Here is a 20,614-nt window from a genome sequence, read left to right as displayed (position 1 = left end):
ATAGAATTTGATCCTCGTAGCTATGGTGGGGAAACTAGGGAACCCAAATATTGGAAGATATCTCATACCAAATCTGAGAAAAAAATAAAAAAGGGAAAAAATCAAAATCTATAAATCAAGCAATGAATTGTTTACAAATCAAATACAATTCCTTTAACTAACAGTTAAATTGTGGTGATATATTTAAATATTTAGTAAGAGGGTAAATTCAAACCATGGAATATTACCTTTGTCATTACTGTCATCCCTCAATGACTGAGATTACAAATCAATACTTATGGAAAGATTGTAAGAAATTATGTGAAATAGTAAAGCGTAACCTCTATTTTCAAGCAACAAAATTAAGACATTGTTATATCAAGAGCCATAATTGATACATAATCAATGAATCAAGTCCTTGTATGGCACAAGCTTGTTTCACAACCTCTATTTTCTCAATAACAAAATCAAGACGTTGTAGGTGGTTATTTCCAAAAGGAAAATGCATTCTAATTTGGAAGAAGATCTTATCAAAAGACATGGATTTATTCAAAGCTACAAAGCCTAATGGGTTATTGAAAATAAGTTGGAATATGGGATCATGATACTTAAATTGAAAAAATATGCTTTCCTTTTAGAAACATTACAGTTATACAATGTTTTTTGAAAGCATTAGAATTTCAAATTGGGCCTTTCTATCAAGACAAATTTTCATTAATAGAATGTACTTTCCTACGTGAAACATTGTAGATATCCAAGAAAAACTTGAAAAGCATAAGAGAACTTAGCATAATGTACCTTCTTTCCTTCCTTAACATTCTTAAAGAGTTGAGGTTCCCCAAGTCATCAGGTAACTTTCGAAGGAAATGACAGTTAGTAATAGTCCAATTCACAACTGAAGATGTGTCACAAATACGAGGGGGCATCTCCTCCAAATCACAAAAGTGCTCCAGGTTAAAATCTAGCATTATTGGAAGCTTAATGCTCGACTGGGTGTTATTGAACCCAAAATTTTTTCCAATCTTCACTAAAAGCTTAAAGATAGCTTCTCTAAGTTCTACATGACTTTACTATGCTCTTGATGTGGGGGCACATGCAGCCTCTCCAAGTGAATAGTCTTAAACTAATTGAAGGTAAGGCTGATAGATCATTTAGTGTGGATCTCTTTAACCCATAATTGAATACTATGTCTCTCTTGAACCCATAATTGAATACTATTAGGACTTCCAAATTTTTCATGGAACTCAAAAATGTTGGAAGAAAATATTTGCTTCCAGAAAAGAGTAAAACTAAACACTCTGCTTGAGGAAAATTGATGTCACACCACTAATACTTCTCCATGGAATTTGTATAGGTAAACCACAAATGCATAATTCCATTAGAACATTGTGTTTATTGAATACACAAATGAAATCACTGCATTTCTTTAAAATATCTTTTGAAATCAAAATTACCGAAATTACATATTGATAACCTAGTGGGTGTAGGATAAAGTTCACCTGTGTCATTCATAGAAAGCATGAGAAAAAACCTAATACTATATATAAAACCAAGAAAAATTCAAATTCATCACTTCTAGGGACCTCGTAACCACCCTGCCAATACACAAGTATGTTCCTGTTTTCAGTTAGAAAAATTACCCAAATTACAATCTGTTTACTTTAGTCTATGTTGGAAAGTTATAGAAGGATGACTAGTGCAATCAATCCATTCCTTTTAGCCTTGGATTTGTTTTAGTTTAAAATAGAAGTATACAAATATACTTGTCCAATGTCTATGCTTTAACCATTCACCTTAAGATGTTTTTACAATATAATTTCCTAAGTCTATGTAATATCTTCATTATCATAAAAACCAACCTATATCCATCTTAACTCCACATCTACCACTCACATATATCCATCTTAACTCCACATCTACCACTCTCAGGGGGATGAAATCTATTTATCCCTCTGAGCACTTGGTAGACCTAGAATTAAGATGGATCTAAGATGGTAGAATTTCCCCTTTAAATAGTCTATGCTCACATGAATACCATGGTATTACCATGGGTCAATACCATGGGTTATCATAAACTTGGAGCTTAAAAATTACTATTAGTAATTTATAAAAATTAATAAAATTAATAGTTGATTTTTATTTTATTTTTTATTTTAACCAAGATAAAATGTTTAACATACATTAGATTACGTCCATTTTTATTCTTGATCCACCAAGCCCTGAGAGGGATCAAATATTTTTTTCACTCTATGTTAGTTTGCATATCACGATATTTGATACCTCTTAGGGGTTAGTAGATCCAGAGTAAAGATGGATCTATGCTGGTTTAATTCCCCCATTTAAATAGGCTACATTCTAGGTGAATACCATGGGTCAATACCATGTGCCATTTTGGTGAATACCATGGGTCAATACCATGTGCCATTTTTATTTTTATTAATACTAATATTATGGTTAATAATGTTTTTTTGCATGGTATTAATAACAATCTAGTCCATGGTATTTTTCCCATAGTATTTTGCCCATAGGTTTCACCTAAATATAACACATTTTTTGAGTGTTTGTAAATATAAGGTGACTTATGGAGTAAATATAAAAAAATGTTTTATTTGTTTACCATACCTCTCGTTTATTTATATTTTTATTAATTTACCATACCTCTTTTACAAATATGGTATTTGGCCCATAGGATTCACTTAAATAAAACCTCTTTCTTGAGCCTTCACAAATAGAATGAGGGTTATCGAATAAATATAAAAAGAGGTTTTATTTATTTACCATAGCTCCACTTTACTTATATTTTTATTTTTTTACACCCTTGCATGTATATAAGGTGACTTATGGAGTAAATATAAAAAATGTTTTATTTATTTACCATACCTCTCATTTATTTATATTTTTATTAATTTACCATACCTCTTTTATAAATATGGTATTTGGCCCATAGGATTCACTTAAATAAAACCTATTCTTGAAAATGGGCAAATGGAAGGTTGTAACTCCTAATTTCAAGGGCTAAATTTACCTTTTTTACCCTCTCCCTTAAAATAAGGTGGGCTATTTGAGGTGATTTGTAAAAATTTACTATGATACAAAATATTCACCCACTAAAAATTTAAAACCCCTTAATTTTGCCAAAGGGCGAACATTCGCCCCTAAGATTTTCCATGTATCAAATCGGCCCTATAAATCCATCGGGTCTGATCCCGATTGCAAATTGCTATCGCTGAGGTCCATGGCCATGTATATCGGGAATCTCCGATCACCAATCACCAATACACCGATCGCCGATACACCAATCCACCGATCGCCGATCGCCAATACACCGATTTCCGATACGCCGATCCACCGATTGTCGATCTACTAATTTAATCCTGGCCATTGATTTAATCCTTGATCAGATGACTAAGATTGCATCGCATGTTGCTATCGCATTGTTCACTGATCCTGTCGCAGGGAATCACCGATCGTTGATCACTGATTTTCCGATCGCTGATCACCGATTTTCTGATAGCCGATCCACCGATCGCTGATCCATCGATTTAATCCTGGCCGTTGATCTATTTCTTGATCCAACGGCTGAGATTGTTCATCACTGATTGGCATATCGCAATCGCAACGACCCATCGGTCCTAGTCTTGTGCCTTGTGTTTCGCCGATCCAATCGCTCTCCATTCGTCGATTCCAATCATCCCGATATCGCCTATCGCTTGCTCCCGAATTCGATTTAATCAGAGATCGCTGATCGGGGGTTCCGATACTACTCCTTAAGTCTTCCCCTTTGGACCCTCCGATTGCAATTTTTCCTTTTAAAGGCTTAAAGCCATTTTTAAGATAAAAATCCTCATTTTCCAAAGGAACAAGGTGACCTTCTTTCTGCCATAACTTCATCATTCAGACTCGCATTGGAGTGCCATTCACACCGTTGGAATCAGGGTGACAAGAATTTTGATCTGATGCCAAGATACCTGCTTTTTTGCCACTTTGAGCTTTTTCATGCCATTGTATCTGAAGATCCACCTGGATCAGTGAGATAGAGGTTGTCAATAGGATGCTCGTACAGATTATGTGCATGTACAACTCAAAGCATCCACGCACATGGGATGAGAGCCTCCCCTATGTTCAGCACAGCTACAACCGGTCTCTCCACAGCTCAACTGGCCACAACCCTTTTCACATTGGCTTGGGATTCCGATCACTATGTCCCATTGATGTGGCCATTCCATTTGCAGCTACTCATGCAAATTCGGCTCATGTCCAATCCAAAAAAGATAAGGCAAACAACTTCATTGAGCACATCCAACATATTCACCAATAGGTCCATGACATTTTGGAGAAATAAAATGCCAAGTACAAGCAGCGACATGATCAACATCCGGTGCCACATGAGTTTCAGGTGGGTGACAAAGTCTGGTTGCATTTGCAAAAGGAACACCTTACTGGAGCCTATCAAAAACTCAGACCACTTCGATATGGTCTTTACACCATTACCAAGGCTTTGGGAGAAAATGTGTTTGAGCTCAACATTCCCCCTTCCTTCGCTTGCACCCAGTGTTCAATGTGGACTTCCTTCAACCATACTTTCCACCATTACTAGACACATCCAACATTGTAAAACAACTCACACCCACAGAGTTAAATCCAGATTTCATAGAACAAGCTGCAAATGATTGGATCATGGACACATAGATCAAAAAAACTTTCCAACAGAATATCCAACTGTATCGAGTTGTCAAAGCATGCCAACTCCTTCACCAGGGCAAGTGGCTCACCAGGGACCAAGTTCAACAGAAGTTTCCTCATCTCATGGAGGAACTCAATGCAATGGGGACCATTGCTTCCTAAGGGGGGAGGAATGATCTAGGTAGATATTGGTGGCCACCTGCCAAGACCACTTGGACCCCCACCATTGTTTCTTTCAGCTTTTCAGTTTCCTTAATTGTAGCACAATTTACTATTTTTAGCAGTTTTTCGGGTCCTGAACTTCCGGAGCTGTTTTGAGGCCCTAAACGACGTTTTTGGGGAAAACTGGGAGTAACATGGGCCCATGGATGAATGTTTCTCTTCGTATATCTGTATTTCTCGGATAAATATTTCTAACGAGATATTGTGTGCGTCAAACGGAGATCATATGCCAAAGTTATGACCCCGGGAAGTTGATGTACCGATTTACCCAAACAGGGCCCACAATTTAGTGTTTCATCTTCTAGGGTTAAGTGTTTATATTTTTAGGGTTTTCCATTATTTCTCAACAATAAATAGGCCTTCGAGCCTCATTTTAACACAGTTAAGAGGCATGTAGCCACCACATCTCTTCTTAGAGATAAGCTACCATCGCCCTAGCTAGTTTATTTCCATTTTTGTTTGTAAGCATATTTCAGTATTTTATAGTAATGAAATGAAGTATTATTTCTATTGCATCTCTATATGTATGGTTAATTTGTTGCGTTCCTGTTTAAATTTGAATCAATATAGCACTCAAATAACATAGATCATTTCCCCTGATTGTCTCTAGAAGCCATTTGGACAGGAAAGAAGGAATAACAATTTTGTAGACAAGGAGATCCCTCCTTTTTAGGTACATCATCAAATAAAATACCTATATGAAGACATAAAAATGACTCCAAAGGTTAAAGTTCCAAGGTGGGTTGCAATTTGGAGGTTGATAAAACTTATCCATGACCTTTCTTTGTTGGTGCTTTCCAAGGTGATATTCTTGTTATATATATTATCTGCGAATATGTGTGATATTCTTGTTCTATGTATTATTGTAATTCGAATCCAAGTCAGCTTCTCCTGCATGTGTGATATTCTTGTTCTGTATATTATCTGCAATTCAAACCCAAGTCAGCAATGTGCAGGAGGCAAATTCAAACTGGTGCTACTTTTGGTGTATTTCATGTCTACCTCTGTTAGAGAATTATCCACAATACATCAAGTTCTAGATTCACATGTCTCCTGATATTTGATTATTTTTCTCATTTTGAAGTGGGAACAAAGGATAGCTCTTGTTTCAGGTGCAAACATATTCATTGCAGGTCATAATGGGTAGTGGAGTAGTAGGGATGGGCTCATTGGGTCAATATAATTTGAACCCAATTGCAAATTTGATGCCCAAAACTTCACAACTATTTTTGGGGGTTCCCTGACAATAGAAAAGAAAAAAATTAGGAGGTTTGAAACTTTGAGGCCGTGCCCATCATATAAACCTTTTTGTATCACAACAATATTGACAATGGGAAATCCTTTGGCGTTCATGCTGGTGCAACCCTATAACTTCCCAGGTGTGCATGTTGTTCACAATTCATGCTATGATTTATTTATTTATGTATTTGTTTTTGGTTGAAATTGCTACATGTATAGATAGCCTATGTGACATCCTTGATAATATTGCCATTTGAAGACCAAGTGAAGAAAGCACAGATCATAGTTGAATATAGTTTAACTTGGAGGTGTTTAGAAGATTCATTTGTGAATTGAGTTGCTGCAAATAAGCTTCTTATCTTCATTTAATGAACTATGTCAAATACCTCGGTTTTATTTATAGTTTTGTTGAGTTAATGGTTAGTGAATGGCTTGATAAAGACTTTTTTCTTGATCTGGATTCCCCTCGGATGCCAACAAATAGAAATTGTAGACCTCAATAATACAATTAATGCTCCTGTCAAACCGTGCCTCAGTTATCGAGGGTACTAAATTTATTGTGATTTCTTTATCTAGTTTGTAAATTACTCCATGTAGAGGGAAAGAAGAGCTTTGTAGATCCTCCTCTAAGTGAGCTCGATCCTGAAATGAATGTGATAATTGAGAAAGAAAAGCAGTCACAATTCAATGGCTTGGAACTTATTTCTTCTGAAAATTTTACATCCTGGGCGGTTATGGAAGCTGTTGGATCATGTCTAACAAAAAAGTATTCAGAAGGACTCCTTGGTAAGAGGTAAGTGCCTAAAGATATAACTTGGAATGTGAAAAATGGCACCATCACGATTGTGATTGTGTCTGAGTTGCTTAGCAGTTTATTCTTGCCACTTGGTATTTTTTTCTTGTTAAACTCAGTTTCTCTTAGCTTTTGGACCAATACTTTTTATTTTGAATGTTTTACATGTGTGTAATGGTTTCTTGGTTCAACGTTATAGTGTAGAGACCTGTAGTTGTTGCATGCGTATCTTTTATCACAATAATGGATACAATTGTTGGACACTTTTCTATATTTGTTCACTACTTTGTTGGGCTGGGATTTATGCCATGCATATAATATGATGGCAATGAATTAATTGACCAAAGTGAGAGGCTTTGATAGCATAGGGCCCTAGAAGCATTCCATCTTGACAACAACACATGGGGTGTTAATTTTCAACCATTATATCTATCCCTAGCTAATTTTGTTGTGTATACAACTCTCCTCCAACCACATCATCGCATTATGGTGTGTATGGTTCTGAACTATGAACCCCCTTTGATAAGATTATCATTCCTATTTGGGCATGTAACATGTGAATTTTTTTTTGTGATGTTTAGGGTTTGGACTTACCACATGGAGGGAATTTGCCTCATGGATTCATGATAAAAAAAAAGTGAGTATCTTCTACATCAATTTACTTTGAATCAATGCCATATCGTCTAGATGAGTCCACAGGTGAGATCACATTTCCAGTCTAATAATAATTAGGAGGGAAACAGTTCCATCATTGACAAATATTGAACCAATATTTTGGGGAAGTGTTCAAAGTGTTAATGGTCAGGTTTGTTTTCTTGGGTTATAGGATTCATTGACTATGAGATGCTTGAGAAGAATGCCACCCTTTTTAGGATCAAGCTTATCATTGTTGGTGCTAGTGCATATCCCCGAGATATTGATTACCCTCGCATGAGGCAGGTATTGAAGCTGGGTATTTCTACAGATCTTATAATGGCATTCCTTTCAAAAATTTCTCTTTCCAGCAATGTTTATTCTAGCATATTTTATTAATATGTTCTTATAGTATGTAATGTTGGATTTTTTTATGATTTTTAGTATTAAAACGTTTGTGGTTTGGGAATATTGCCAATAAAGTTGGGGCATACTTAATGATGGACATGACACACATAAATGGTCTCATCGTTGCTTCTATAATGGTTAGACCATTTGTTTTTTGTGATGTAGTAACAACTACAATGCACAAGGTGAGTTGATGCTATTAATTTTCTCTACACTTCACCCTTTCGATTAAAAATATGACTATATTAGATGGATATTTTTTTGGATCTATCTTAATGCTATCTATCTATGCCATTCCCCCCTTGTAGAAGAAAACAAATCCCATTAATTTCAAGAAACAACGAAGAACTAAAACAAATATGCCATTCCCATCATAGGAGGAGTGATTATAGAGTTAAGAGGTGTAGATTTTCCTTTTGATTCTATTACATGTTCTTTGATTCAGTTTCTTGTTTTGATTTTTTTATTATTATTATTTTTTTTTTTTTTTTTTTTATGTTCTTTCTGTTTCTTATCACTACTATATCAAAGATTCGATGAAACTCATTATGTTGAAAGAGTGTGGAATGACCTGTTAAAGAGATTTAATAACCCAACGTTTCAGACTACAAAGTGAGTCCATCATCAGGGGAACGCTTCGTATCTTGAGAAGGTATCATTTAAAAGGGTTAATGATCTATATGTGTTTAGGCGAATAATGTTTTTTGTAAAGCTTTAGGTGGCTTAAATATTAATATGACAATTTTGTTAACTAATTTACCCTGTAAACGTGTAGTTATTATCAATAATTTTATTTATTTATTTATTTTTTTATGAAGGAATTTTATTTGAATAAAAGTAGTGTGCTTAATTTTAATTATCATGTAAAGTATGTTGTAAATAATTAATGATGATTGCAAAGGTAATAAGGATTAATTAATAATTCAGGAATTTTTTTTTAGACTATGCTTAAACTAATTAATTGTATTTTGATTTAATTTTAAAAAATTATTATTATTATTATTTTAAGACTATGGTTAAACTATTTAATTTTGATTTGATTTTATTTTACTTTATTTATTTATTTAAGTTAACTTGCGTAGTTTTATTGAGAGAAGATGTTGTAAGTTCATTATATATTTAGAATTTATAAGGTGTAATGGGAGTAAATTTTTAGTATTTATAAGGTGTAATGGGAGTAAATTTTTAATTGTGTTAGTGTTAGTTTATTGTAATTTAATGTTTATAAGGAGCGATAATATTTAAGAAGTGTTTTAGTTTAAATGATCAATTTATTTTATATATATCAATATTTAGTATACACTCTAATGAATTAGCTTTTTATGAGGCATGTTGATGTTTAGGTGATTAAAAGGATTCTTAGTGTAAAAATTAGAAACCATAGAAAATTTTTATTATTATTAATTGTTATTAATCAATAATGTAACCTATGAATATTTGCATTAGAGAGGAATTTTTTTTTTAATAGAAAAGGAGGAACTTATTAAAATTAGAAAGAGGTTAATATTAGAAAGGGTTAGTTGGATTGGTTTGTTAATAAAGGCTTCCAGGTATTGCTTATTTTTAGGTCATCATCTCGGTTCATGTTATTTTTTCCTTTTTCAATTTCTATAGATTCCTTAATTTTCCTTTTTAAATGATGGTATTATTTTATTATTAGTTTTGCTTCTTCAATACGGATGTGGTGAGAGGAAGAAAAAGCATGTTCGACTAAGGCGGATTTAGAGCCTCTATCTCTGTAAATGTTGACATTATGCTCTTTGAGTATGATGTTGAGGGATCTGCCAGTTTATCCTATGTATTCTGTTATCACTCAGGTTGTCCTTAAGCTCCGGAAAAGGATACGACCGAGGTAATTGTTACACAGTAATTTGTCACCATTGGTCACCGTCCCTATCACCCTGTTTCTGTTGTAGATCTGATCCAAAAATACTATAGATTTGATATGAGAATACAAGATAATGCAAATATACTGAGAAACAATAAGATAGACATAGATAGAAATGTTGCTTTATTGATCAAAACCCTTATGGTAGGGCAACACCATACATTCACTCCTTAAGGAAGGAGAACACTCCACAAGCCATATGCCTGTTCATACAAGAATACTTCTCTTCATCCTCATATCTCTCCATGTGGAGTCTCTATCCTTTATATAGGCCTCATACATACAATACCATGCATCATTACCATGGTTCCCTCATACCATCAACTAATACCATGGGCCCATTACATTATTATTAACTACTTGTGGTCACTTACATGACATGGGTTAACCACCTTATTTATTACTATGGCCCATCCCATTATTACATTATTACCTTGGGTACCTCCCTTGGTACCCCATATTATCCCCCCTAGGTACATAACATTCCACCCCCTAAACATGTTTCGTCCCCGAAACATGGGAAGAACATAAATAATAAGATCTACTCAAAAGAGTAGTCCACTGATACCATGCACGTGCATCTAGCCATCCAAGAGAAAGGTGAACCCTCGATCTCACTAGTGCCTCGCTCGCTTGAGATGGAAGTTGACTGTGGTAGCTCTTCTGTGTGGATGTGTAGTAGGTGGATCTTTGTTCCTCTCGATCTGTCCTGCGGGGTTTGTTGTCCATGTGTTGCCATCTTGATTGTTGTCTTGCTGGGTGATGTGGGTGATGATATGTTGAAGTTTTAACCCACGATGACTTTTTCTTTACTTCACCTTGCTGTGGTGCCTCTTGTGGTGTCTTCTTTTTCAATATGACTTCAACCAATGAATCGTCCTCAAATGTATCAGCACCTGTAACCTTTTCTGCTTCAGCCTCTGTTTGTGTTTGATTGTTGACCATCAACTGCTCATCATCTGATATGTTAGTCCCTGTAACATCTTGTGCGTCAACCTCCGTGGACTCTACCTGTTTATGGATGGAAATATCCTGTAATGTAATTTTCTTCTTTTTATACCATAGCTTCAAGAATTTCTTCTGCACATTAATATTGATAGTACCCACAGATTCCATCCAAGGATATCCCAAAACAACATCGATATTATCCATCTCTGAAGCATAAAAATCACCATGAAACACATACTTATCCATAGAAAGCTTCAAATCCTTATAGATTTGAACATCCTTATCATCATCCTGTGTATGTGCAATTTGTTTTGCTAGGACTTGCAATTTCTTTGCCAAGTTGACATTTATAAGATTTTGTTTGCAACTCGGATTGATAGACACAATGATTTTCTCCTTCTGAATCAATCCATGAACCTGCAATACAGAGATACCAGCCAAAAATAACCCTTTTGGTTCCTTGGTTTCCTTCTTTCCTGTAAAAATAAAAGCTTTGCTAGGCTGTGTGTCTGTCTGTGTGTACTTATCCACAAGATTTGATTTACGGTCAAAGCGCTCTATAAGAGCTTTTTTGAAGGCATCCCAATTCCGAAAAGGTCCATTGCAACGCTGATGCCATTCCGCCCATTTGCATCTTTCAAGGTCCAAATACATTTCTCCCCTGCTCAACTGAGTATAATGATCATAGATGTATTCTGATTTGAAATATTTCTCCATTTGTTCTAGCCATTTAACTGGATGAGAGCCATCAAATTTATACAAGTCCCTCAAACTCCGATCTAGGCTCGCCATCACAAAAATATTGGTGAAAACTTGAAATGGTCACAGATCCGTCAATATTGCTCAGAATCTCTATTATAACCTGTTTTTAGAAACGGAACAACCACTTTACATCTGCCCATGTGGTAGAAATCTTGATCCAGGCACTTGAAATTTCAGATCTGCTGCTACTCTCCTACCGTCACCCAAAATTTCTGCAAAAAGAGTTGATTTTAATTCAGCGATATCTCCCTCATCCGGACTCCGATTCGACTGATTTTTTTTTTGAAATCATGTGTTTTTTCACAAAGATTCCAGATCTACAATTAGATCTTGCAGATCTGGCACCAAGACTTCTAGATCTGCGCCGCAAACTCGCTGTCCTGAAAATTGTCTGCAACCCCACTGATTTTTAAATCAGCGATATCTCCTTCATCCGGACTCCGATTCAACTGATTTTTTTTTGAATTTGGGTATTTTTTCACAAGGAATATAGATATGTAATTAGATTCTGCATATCTGGCACCAAAACGTACAGATATGATCTGCAATTTCGCCACCCAAAAATCCCTGCAAAAAAAAAAAAAATCTCCACGGTTTGCCCAAGAAAGTGCTCTGATACCACTTGTTGTAGATCTGATCCAAAAATACTATAGATCTGATATGAGAATACAAGATAATGCAAATATACCGAGAAACAATAAGATAGACATAGATAGAAATGTTGCTTTATTGATCAAAACCCTTATGGTAGGGCAACACCATACATTCACTCCTTAAGGAAGGAGAACACTCCACAAGCCATATGCATCTTCATACAAGAATACTTCTCTTCATCTTCATATCTCTCCATGTGGAGTCTCTAGCCTTTATATAGGCCTCATACATACAATACCATGCATCATTACCATGGTTCCCTCATACCATCAACTAATACCATGGGCCCATTACATTATTATTAACTACTTGTGGTCACTTACATGACATGTGTTAACCACCTTATTTATTACTATGGCCCATCCCATTATTACATTATTACCTTGGGTACCTCCCTTGGTACCCCATATTATCCCCCCTAGGTACATAACAGTTTCCATACATTGGAGGACGCATTCCGGAACCTGTGAGCAGTGGCATAACCCAAAAACACTTGCATTATGTTCCCCTGAGTATGTACTTCATGTTCCCTGAAGACACCTTCTGCAAATTCTCCCTGAAAAGTACTCTTTTTCCATTGGTGCAGGTCCACAAGTATATTACCCGCGCCAATCACTGAGATCCTCAAAAGAGGGCGCGACCATTGGCGCTCTGTCACAGAACAACACCCGTGCCAGCCCAGTTTGGTAATGTTTTTTGCTAAACGCACGCCCATCTGTTTTTTCCCTTCAGATCATGAAGTATTTTGAGGGAAAAATCCATCTGATAGAGGTCGAGAGTCATCATCTATCCTCGACATCTATCCACAGTGGCTTTTCAGAGATAATGCAAATCCACAATGGGTGTCCTGGTTCATCGAATCTTTCTCCCTTCTCCATCTATAAATATCTGTCCTCATGCATTAGACAAGCTAGTTTTTGGAGGAACGCTAGTTGTGATTACGCTTGTCGTGAGTGATAGTGAAGCATAGAGAGGTTATGCTGCCGGAGAGGAGGTACATTGCAAGACACATATAGTTGCTCGCCCAGCCAGAGGAGAGGTTCAACGTCAGAATCTTGGTTGTAACTTTTCCTGTCTATTATTCATTAATGAACGACTGCTATTATAGTTCCAATCTCATTGTCTATTATAGTGATGTTTGATTTATTTCCTTTTTGACTGAAATATAGTTGTGCCTTGGTGGATTTTATGCTTGTATTTGTTTCTTCCTTTGCATGTGTAGGTGTCCGTTTGCAAGGATCGCAAGGATTGTGACCTGCCGGAGCGAGGGAGCGGGAATACCAACTCTGCTTCGACTATAGCGTTGGATTCCAGGTTGGTCTTCTTAATTCACCTTTAATGTACAACTAGGAACTTGCGTGGTAGCGTGAATTGATTGTGGCCAGTTCTGTTTTAGGCTAGTGGGATCGCCTCTGTCCGCAGAGGGGATTTACCTATCCAACAATTTGGCGACTCCGCTGGGGAGAAGCTATTTGGAACTTTTCTTGCATGTTCATTTTCTCTTGCTTGCTTGAGTGAATGAGTTTTCTGGGTCAGTTTTGAGATTGTTCTTTACTTTTGGTCCATCTGAACACTGTCAACGCGACCTGGGGTCGCGTTATTTATTTTTTAAGCCGGCAAGCTTTGTTGGCGCGGTTTTTATTCTGACAGTTGCGCCAGTTGGCGCATGTTGCCCAACAACAACCCGCACCAATCTTTTGGTAGCGCAAGTTGCAGGCTGACCGTCGCGCCAGCCCTGTGAATTTTGCCTGTTTGTTGGTTCGAAGCTCTTTCAACTCAGATTTTTATCTTTTTATATCTTTTACAGCCTCTGGAAGTGTGTTGAACCTCTGTTTGACTGGTTTTGGCCTTTATCCTTTAGTTGTTTGCTTATTTCTATTGATTTTTGTCTCAGCCCTAGAACATCTAGTGGCTTCGCATGTCTAGCCTTCTGTGGGAAGTTTCGGTCTTTTGATTTTCCAGTCAACTTGTTGGTTGTGTTCCGCACCTATCTAGTGATTGTTAAAGCTTGGTCTTCTATGCTTTGGGTGATTCACTTCTAGCTTCTCTGGATTTTGCTCGACTTCATTTGAACTTAGATTACATGGTTCATTGAAAGTCTTTGTGTTTCTCCTTGCTTGGATAGTTCATCTTGGTGTTTCAGAATTGGTTCCATTTCATCAAGTGAACTTGGTTTGTTTATACTTGTGAATATCTCTTAATATTTGTTTAAATGCATCATGCCATCTTAAAGGAAAGAAAAACAAAAGATCTTTTGCATCATATTAGTTAGCGTTTATTGTTATTTGTTGCTATTAAAAAGAAAAAGAAAAAATTTTCATTTCTTGTTATTAGCTGCATCAGGATCTTTGTTGTTTGCTGAGTGATCATTTCGTTTGTGTAAAGATCTCAACCCTCCTGTAGATAGAATTCATCAAATGACATGGTATAGTTTTGGCATGTAGTTTGCATCTAAGAAGCTTTTGAGATATCACATACGGTAGGACCAAAAAACTGAAACATAATTGAAGATAAAGTTTAAAATAAACTCAATGAACATAACAACGCATTGGAACCTAACGCAAACATTCTAGAGGTCTAGGTTAGAGACGTGTTCCGGCGTCTTTAAACCTGGTAGCTTACCGTTGAGTGGTTGGGTGATTCCTCCATGGTGAAACGATAGGTGCCAATACGGACTGAGCTCCCACGTACCGTCGCGTATATACGGGAGACCCCACTAGGCTATTATCCTTTATCCATAGGAAGCCGAGTCTGCCGCCTTACAAGCCGTAATGCACTGAACATAGCATTCGGGAAGATTGACTGCAGTACGGGAAGTCCTTGGTTTTCATCTGATTGCCGAGGTGTATAAGCAGTTTTACGGATTGTTTGGTAAACCTCTTGCCTAGTTTTCCAGAGCAGTCACTTTTGATCCTTTTCGGACTCCCTAAAAGAAAAGGTGCCTGTGAGCGTCTTGTCACTTCGTGCTCATTAAATATTCGAAGGAGACTAGAGTCATCTTTTGTCCTTTTCTCGACTCTTAAAACATGAAAAGGTCAAGTTGTGTCTTTGTGTCCTAAAATTTATCTGGCTACGATAACATCTACCCAATTAGATTTTGTTTGTGTTAGCTTGAGTAGGATTATTTCTCGTTCAATGGCATCCTTCCCTGAGCCCACCGGCCAAGGTGTTCCCCCTGATGGAAACCCTCGTCCATTTCCTGCTGTTGGAAATGTCGGTGTTCAGTATATCGCAACTTTGTCTTTGCCTGGGTTAACCATCGGTTTGCCCGTATGGTTGTTTTCAAACTCGGCGGTATCAAGTGTGATAACTCCTGTTCCACCACCAACTCCTCCACCTGACTAACATCATGTATATTCCAAGGTGGACCCTTTCCCTTCTTCGCCTATTGCTGCGTCCTCATCTTCTACTTCGCCTGGTGAAACTCTGGATTCAAATAACCAGGTGGCTAAGAAGAAGAAGAAGAAGAAGAAGACAAAGAAGAAGAAAACTCCTAAACCAGAGGTTACAGGTATAACCCAAGTCGAGCCACCTTGTGCTCCTCCGCGGAAGGTCAAATTTCCTTGTAAGTTGTGCAAGGAAGACCACCTTCTCCGCGATAGTCCTGGTATTCCCAGGGTCCTAGATGTATGGTCTCGTGATCCGGACCGCCCTGCATCGTCTTCTGTAGATCATAGCGATGTTACCTTATCACCTGGAAATGGTAAGGGAAAAGAGAAGGTTCGAATCCCTTGTAAACTTTGTGACGGCAATCATCCCCTTCACCTTTGCCCATTCACGGATAGAGCCTCTCTTGTATTGAAAAGTCTTACAGCTCCCTCAACCCAACTTCCTACTGGTTATCAATGTCTTTCTGCAATTGCAGAACGTTCCCCTACTGACAAATAAATCAACCAAGATTCCTCTCTTGTCCAGCCTTCTCTTCCCAAACCTGGCTGTGCTTAGCCTGTTCCAGACCAGTCCCTGGTCGGAAAGCGTGTTGATTTACGTTCATCATCTATGCACCACTTTGTTCCGGGAGTGTTTATCATCAAGGATGAACCATCTGAATCCAAACCAGATGAAAGTCCAAAGGTCTAGATGACAGTTGACCCGGTCTTTCAAGAGGTCCAGATGACAAGTGACCCGGTTTTGCCTTCAGAAGTTCCATCCTCAGATGATATTATCACTGTAAAGAATGAAGACCACACCGTCCAAATTCTATTCATAAACACAGACTCTTATGATCAAGTGAGCATCCCTATCATTCCTTCGCAGCAGGAAGGAAGTTCATCAGAGTCATATCCGGCCGTTTACCCGGTCCCACCTCCAAGCAACCTAGTTGTTTCCTTCAATTGGGATCAACTAGGCAATCCTCGGTTACCAGCTTCCATACCATTTCGAATTATAGTTCAAGTCTACCGAATGGTTATGGCCGGTACCATTATTGATGAGGGATCTCCTGTGAGCATCCTTTCTTCAACAGCTTGGGAAGCACTTGGTTCGCCACTGCTTCTGCCTGAGATGAGAAACCTTACAGGTTTTCATCGAGAAACCATTCGACCTTTAGGAATTCTTCCCAATGTACCTATCACATTAGAAGGGAAGACCGTTCAAATGGGCGTCATGGTAGTCCAAGGTCCGTTAGATTACAATTTACTCCTTGGGCGAGACTATATTTATCGCATACGCGCAATTGTGTCCTCACTCTTCAGAGTGATGTGTTTTCCGCACGAAGGAAGGACGATCAAGATCGTAGACCAACTTTCGTTCCCCGGTTCACACTTCACATATAGTCATCTACCATTCCTAAATGGTCTTATTTCCACAGGAAATGCCTCAACATCCAGTTCGTCATCCTGATGACGGCAGCTGACCCGGGCGCGTGACTGAAGCCCGGGGGGCATGCCTCCTCCTTTTCAAAATCGAGTCTTTCCAAGTGAACCTTCATTCCATCCACTCCGTGAATGCCATGAAGCTTGGGGGGCATGTACCTCGATTTGCATTATCATGCTGGGGGCATGCAAATTTTTAGCAAGGATAGTTTTTCGTTTCAAGGTTGTGTAAACATGAAACCGAACCCAAGCAAAGTTCTCTACGGTTCAAGCTTGTGTAAAAATGAACCCACCCAAGCAAAGTTCTCTATGGTTCAAGCTTGTGTAAAAATGAACCCATCCAAGCAAAGATCTCTATGGTTCAAGCTTGTGTAAGAATGAACCCATACCTGATTCACATCCCGTGATTGCCTTTTATCTGCTAAATTCTGCTAGATGAGCCTTGGTTGTTTCATTCCATCGCCACCATCTCTTTGGCCGATCATATGCCTCGATTTGCATTATCATGCTGGGGGCATGCAAATTTATAGCAAGCATAGTTTTTCATTTCAAGCTTGTGTAAACATGAAACCGAACCCAAGCAAAGTTCTCTATGGTTCAAGCTTGTGTAAAAATGAACCCACCCAAGCAAAGTTCTCTATGGTTCAAACTTGTGTAAAAATGAACCCATCCAAGCAAAGTTCTCTATAGTTCAAGCTTGTGTAAAAATGAACCCATACCTGATTCACATCCCGTGATTGCCTTTTATCTGATAAATTCTGCTAGATGAGCCTTGGTTGTTTTATTCCATCGCCACCATCTCTTTGGCCGATCATATGCTTTCACTTGGTTGTTTTCCTTTTTTTGAGGATCCATAGCGATGAGTGGTTTTATTAGCCAGCCTCTTGACCATTACATGTTTTGAGAAGTTCCACCATTACCGAAACCAGTTGCTACTCTTTATACCACTCGTTCCTCTAGGACGAGTCTCCTTTAAGCTCTTTTCAGACTCGTAAAATATGAAAAGATTGCCGAGTATTTTTTCCTTTTTGACTCGTTAAAGAGAATAAAAATGGAGGTCTGCTTTTAGCTCTTTTCTGACCATTTAAAGAAGAAAAGATTGCCGAGTCGCTCCTCTTGACTCGTTAAACATTAATAAGGGGCGGTCATTTTAAGTTCTTTTTTGTCGACCGTTAAAACATAAAAAGATTACCGGGTTTTGTCGTTTCAAACTCGTTAATGGTCATGAAACGACATGATTTCAACCGCTTTTTTACTTTTTCAGGTCGGAATCACTATTTATGAAAAGTACTCCTCGATCGTAATGGTCGAGCGGTTCTTTCGGGCATTATTTTATGCTTTTTCGGGCCCGAGAGACACAACTTTACGAAAAAGGACACCCCTGGAGTTTCCTTTTCTGCTGTCTTTTCAAACTCTCTAAACATGAAAAGACGCCGAGTTCTTCCTTTGTCAGACTCGTTAAAACTTGATGACATCAGATTTTGTCGAAATGACGTACCACAAGCATATGCTATCCCCATCAAGCTTGTTAAAAATAATTGGGGTACTCGCCAGAAATGGCGGGGGAAAAAGGGAACCATAATTACCGTCGTGTCGGCAATATGTCGCTCTTGAACATGGCACTTCTCTGCTTTCGTGTCCAGGGTGGGGATATCTCATCTCATATTTTTCACTTGCTTCCATGGACTTGGGTACCCTATTTGACCTCTCATCTACTCATTGCCTCGTCATCATGACCTTTGATCCATCGATGTCAAATACTGCCAATTCCACTATCGTGCCACCGATATGTTCAAGAGAAGTTGACCTTTGAAAAGAAACAATCTCCATCTGATAGTTCACATGATCTTGATTCACAACATTATCCCTCTGTCTCATGTCGATGATGTGGGAAACATTATGGCCCACCTTCGATCAAGGTCACTTCCTGTCGACTTCAGCTCATTATCTAGGAAGCTGATCTAGAGACTCCCTTCCGGTGCCTTGGAGCCTGCATGCCTCAATGGCAGGTTCTTCGTGTTCGACGTGAGGTTTTCATCATTGGCCTCCGATCGAATGATTCTACGGGTGTTCGACGCTAGCTCATTAATTCGCACGCCGTAGATTGTACCTATAGTACCTTGAGGGCCATTGTCATTATTGGTGGTAGCTCTCGCATCTGTTAATAGTTTCCACTATTGACTGGTAATCAGACGATGTTCATGCATGTTCGACTTCAGCTCATATATTTGCATGCTTGAACTTGTACTCTTGTTCGGGTCGAGATGGAGCGCAAGACCCTGGATTGTGTCTGTTGTAATCCAGGCGTGATTCTTGATACATGACTCGTTCACTGGATGGCTGCGACCATGCCTGAGTCTATTCATTGATCCTAACCAGATGGCTGTGTCCATACTATGGATCTAGATTATTTATGTACTCTCTTATGGATGGCTGCGACCATACCACGTACATCATGTAATTGAACTATCAGTCGTGTCTCTCAATGCAGATCCTCGGTGGCAGCTATATGTGTTCTTGTGTGTTTCTATAAAGCATTTCACCCCTCTCTCTCCCTCTCGGACTTCATGCTTTAGGGGGCATCTGTTACACAGTAATTTGTCACCATTGGTCACCGTCCCTATCGCCCTGTTTCCATACATTGGAGGACGCATTCCGGAACCTGTGAGCAGTGGCATAACCCAAAAACACTTGCATTATGTTCCCCTGAGTATGTACTTCATGTTCCCTGAAGACACCTTCTGCAAATTCTCCCTGAAAAGTACTCTTTTTCCATTGGCGCAGGTCCACAAGTATCTTACCCGCGCCAATCACTGAGATCCTCAAAAGAGGGCGCGACCATTGTCTCTCTGTCACAGAACAACACCCGCGCCAGCCCAGTTTGGTAATGTTTTTTGCTAAACGCACACCCATGTGTTTTTTCCCTTCAGATCAAGAAGTCTTTTGAGGGAAAAATCCATCTGATAGAGGTCGAGAGTCATCATCTATCCTCGACATCTATCCACAGTGGCTTTTCAGAGATAATGCCAATCCACAATGGGTGTCCTGGTTCATCGAATCTTTCTCCCTTCTCCATCTATAAATATCTGTCCTCATGCATTAGACAAGCTAGTTTTTGGAGGAACGCTAGTTGTGATTACGCTTGTCGTGAGTGATAGTGAAGCATAGAGAGGTTATGCTGCTGGAGAGGAGGTACATTGCAAGACACATATAGTTGCTCGCCCAGCCAGAGGAGAGGTTCAACGTCAGAACCTTGGTTGTAACTTTTCCTGTCTATTATTCATTAATGAACGACTGCTATTATAGTTCCAATCTCATTGTCTATTATAGTGATGTTTGATTTATTTCCTTTCTGACTGATATATAGTTGTGCCTTGGTGGATTTTATGCTTGTATTTGTTTCTTCCTTTGCATGTGCAGGTGTTCGTTTGCAAGGATCTCAAGGATTGTGACCTGCCGGAGCGAGGGAGCGGGAATACCAACTCTGCTTCGACTATAGCGTTGGATTCCAGGTTGGTCTTCTTAATTCACCTTTAATGTACAACTAGGAACTTGCGTGGCAGCGTGAATTGATTGTGGCTAGTTCTATTT

The 20,614-nt window shown here is 38.4% G+C and overlaps 1 pseudogene; it reads left to right on the top strand.

Annotated features, from left to right (window-relative positions):
• Positions 1-20,614, top strand: part of LOC149177625 (serine hydroxymethyltransferase 3, chloroplastic-like) — a 110,613-nt pseudogene that overhangs the window by 74,285 nt on the left and 15,714 nt on the right.

The sequence above is a fragment of the Pinus tabuliformis genome, chromosome 4_1 (assembly GCF_031772625.1).
Source record: "Pinus tabuliformis cultivar Carrire ecotype Pingquan chromosome 4_1, CPIR1, whole genome shotgun sequence".
Taxonomy (NCBI): domain Eukaryota; kingdom Viridiplantae; phylum Streptophyta; class Pinopsida; order Pinales; family Pinaceae; genus Pinus; species Pinus tabuliformis.
This window is presented reverse-complemented; position numbering and strand designations above follow the sequence as displayed.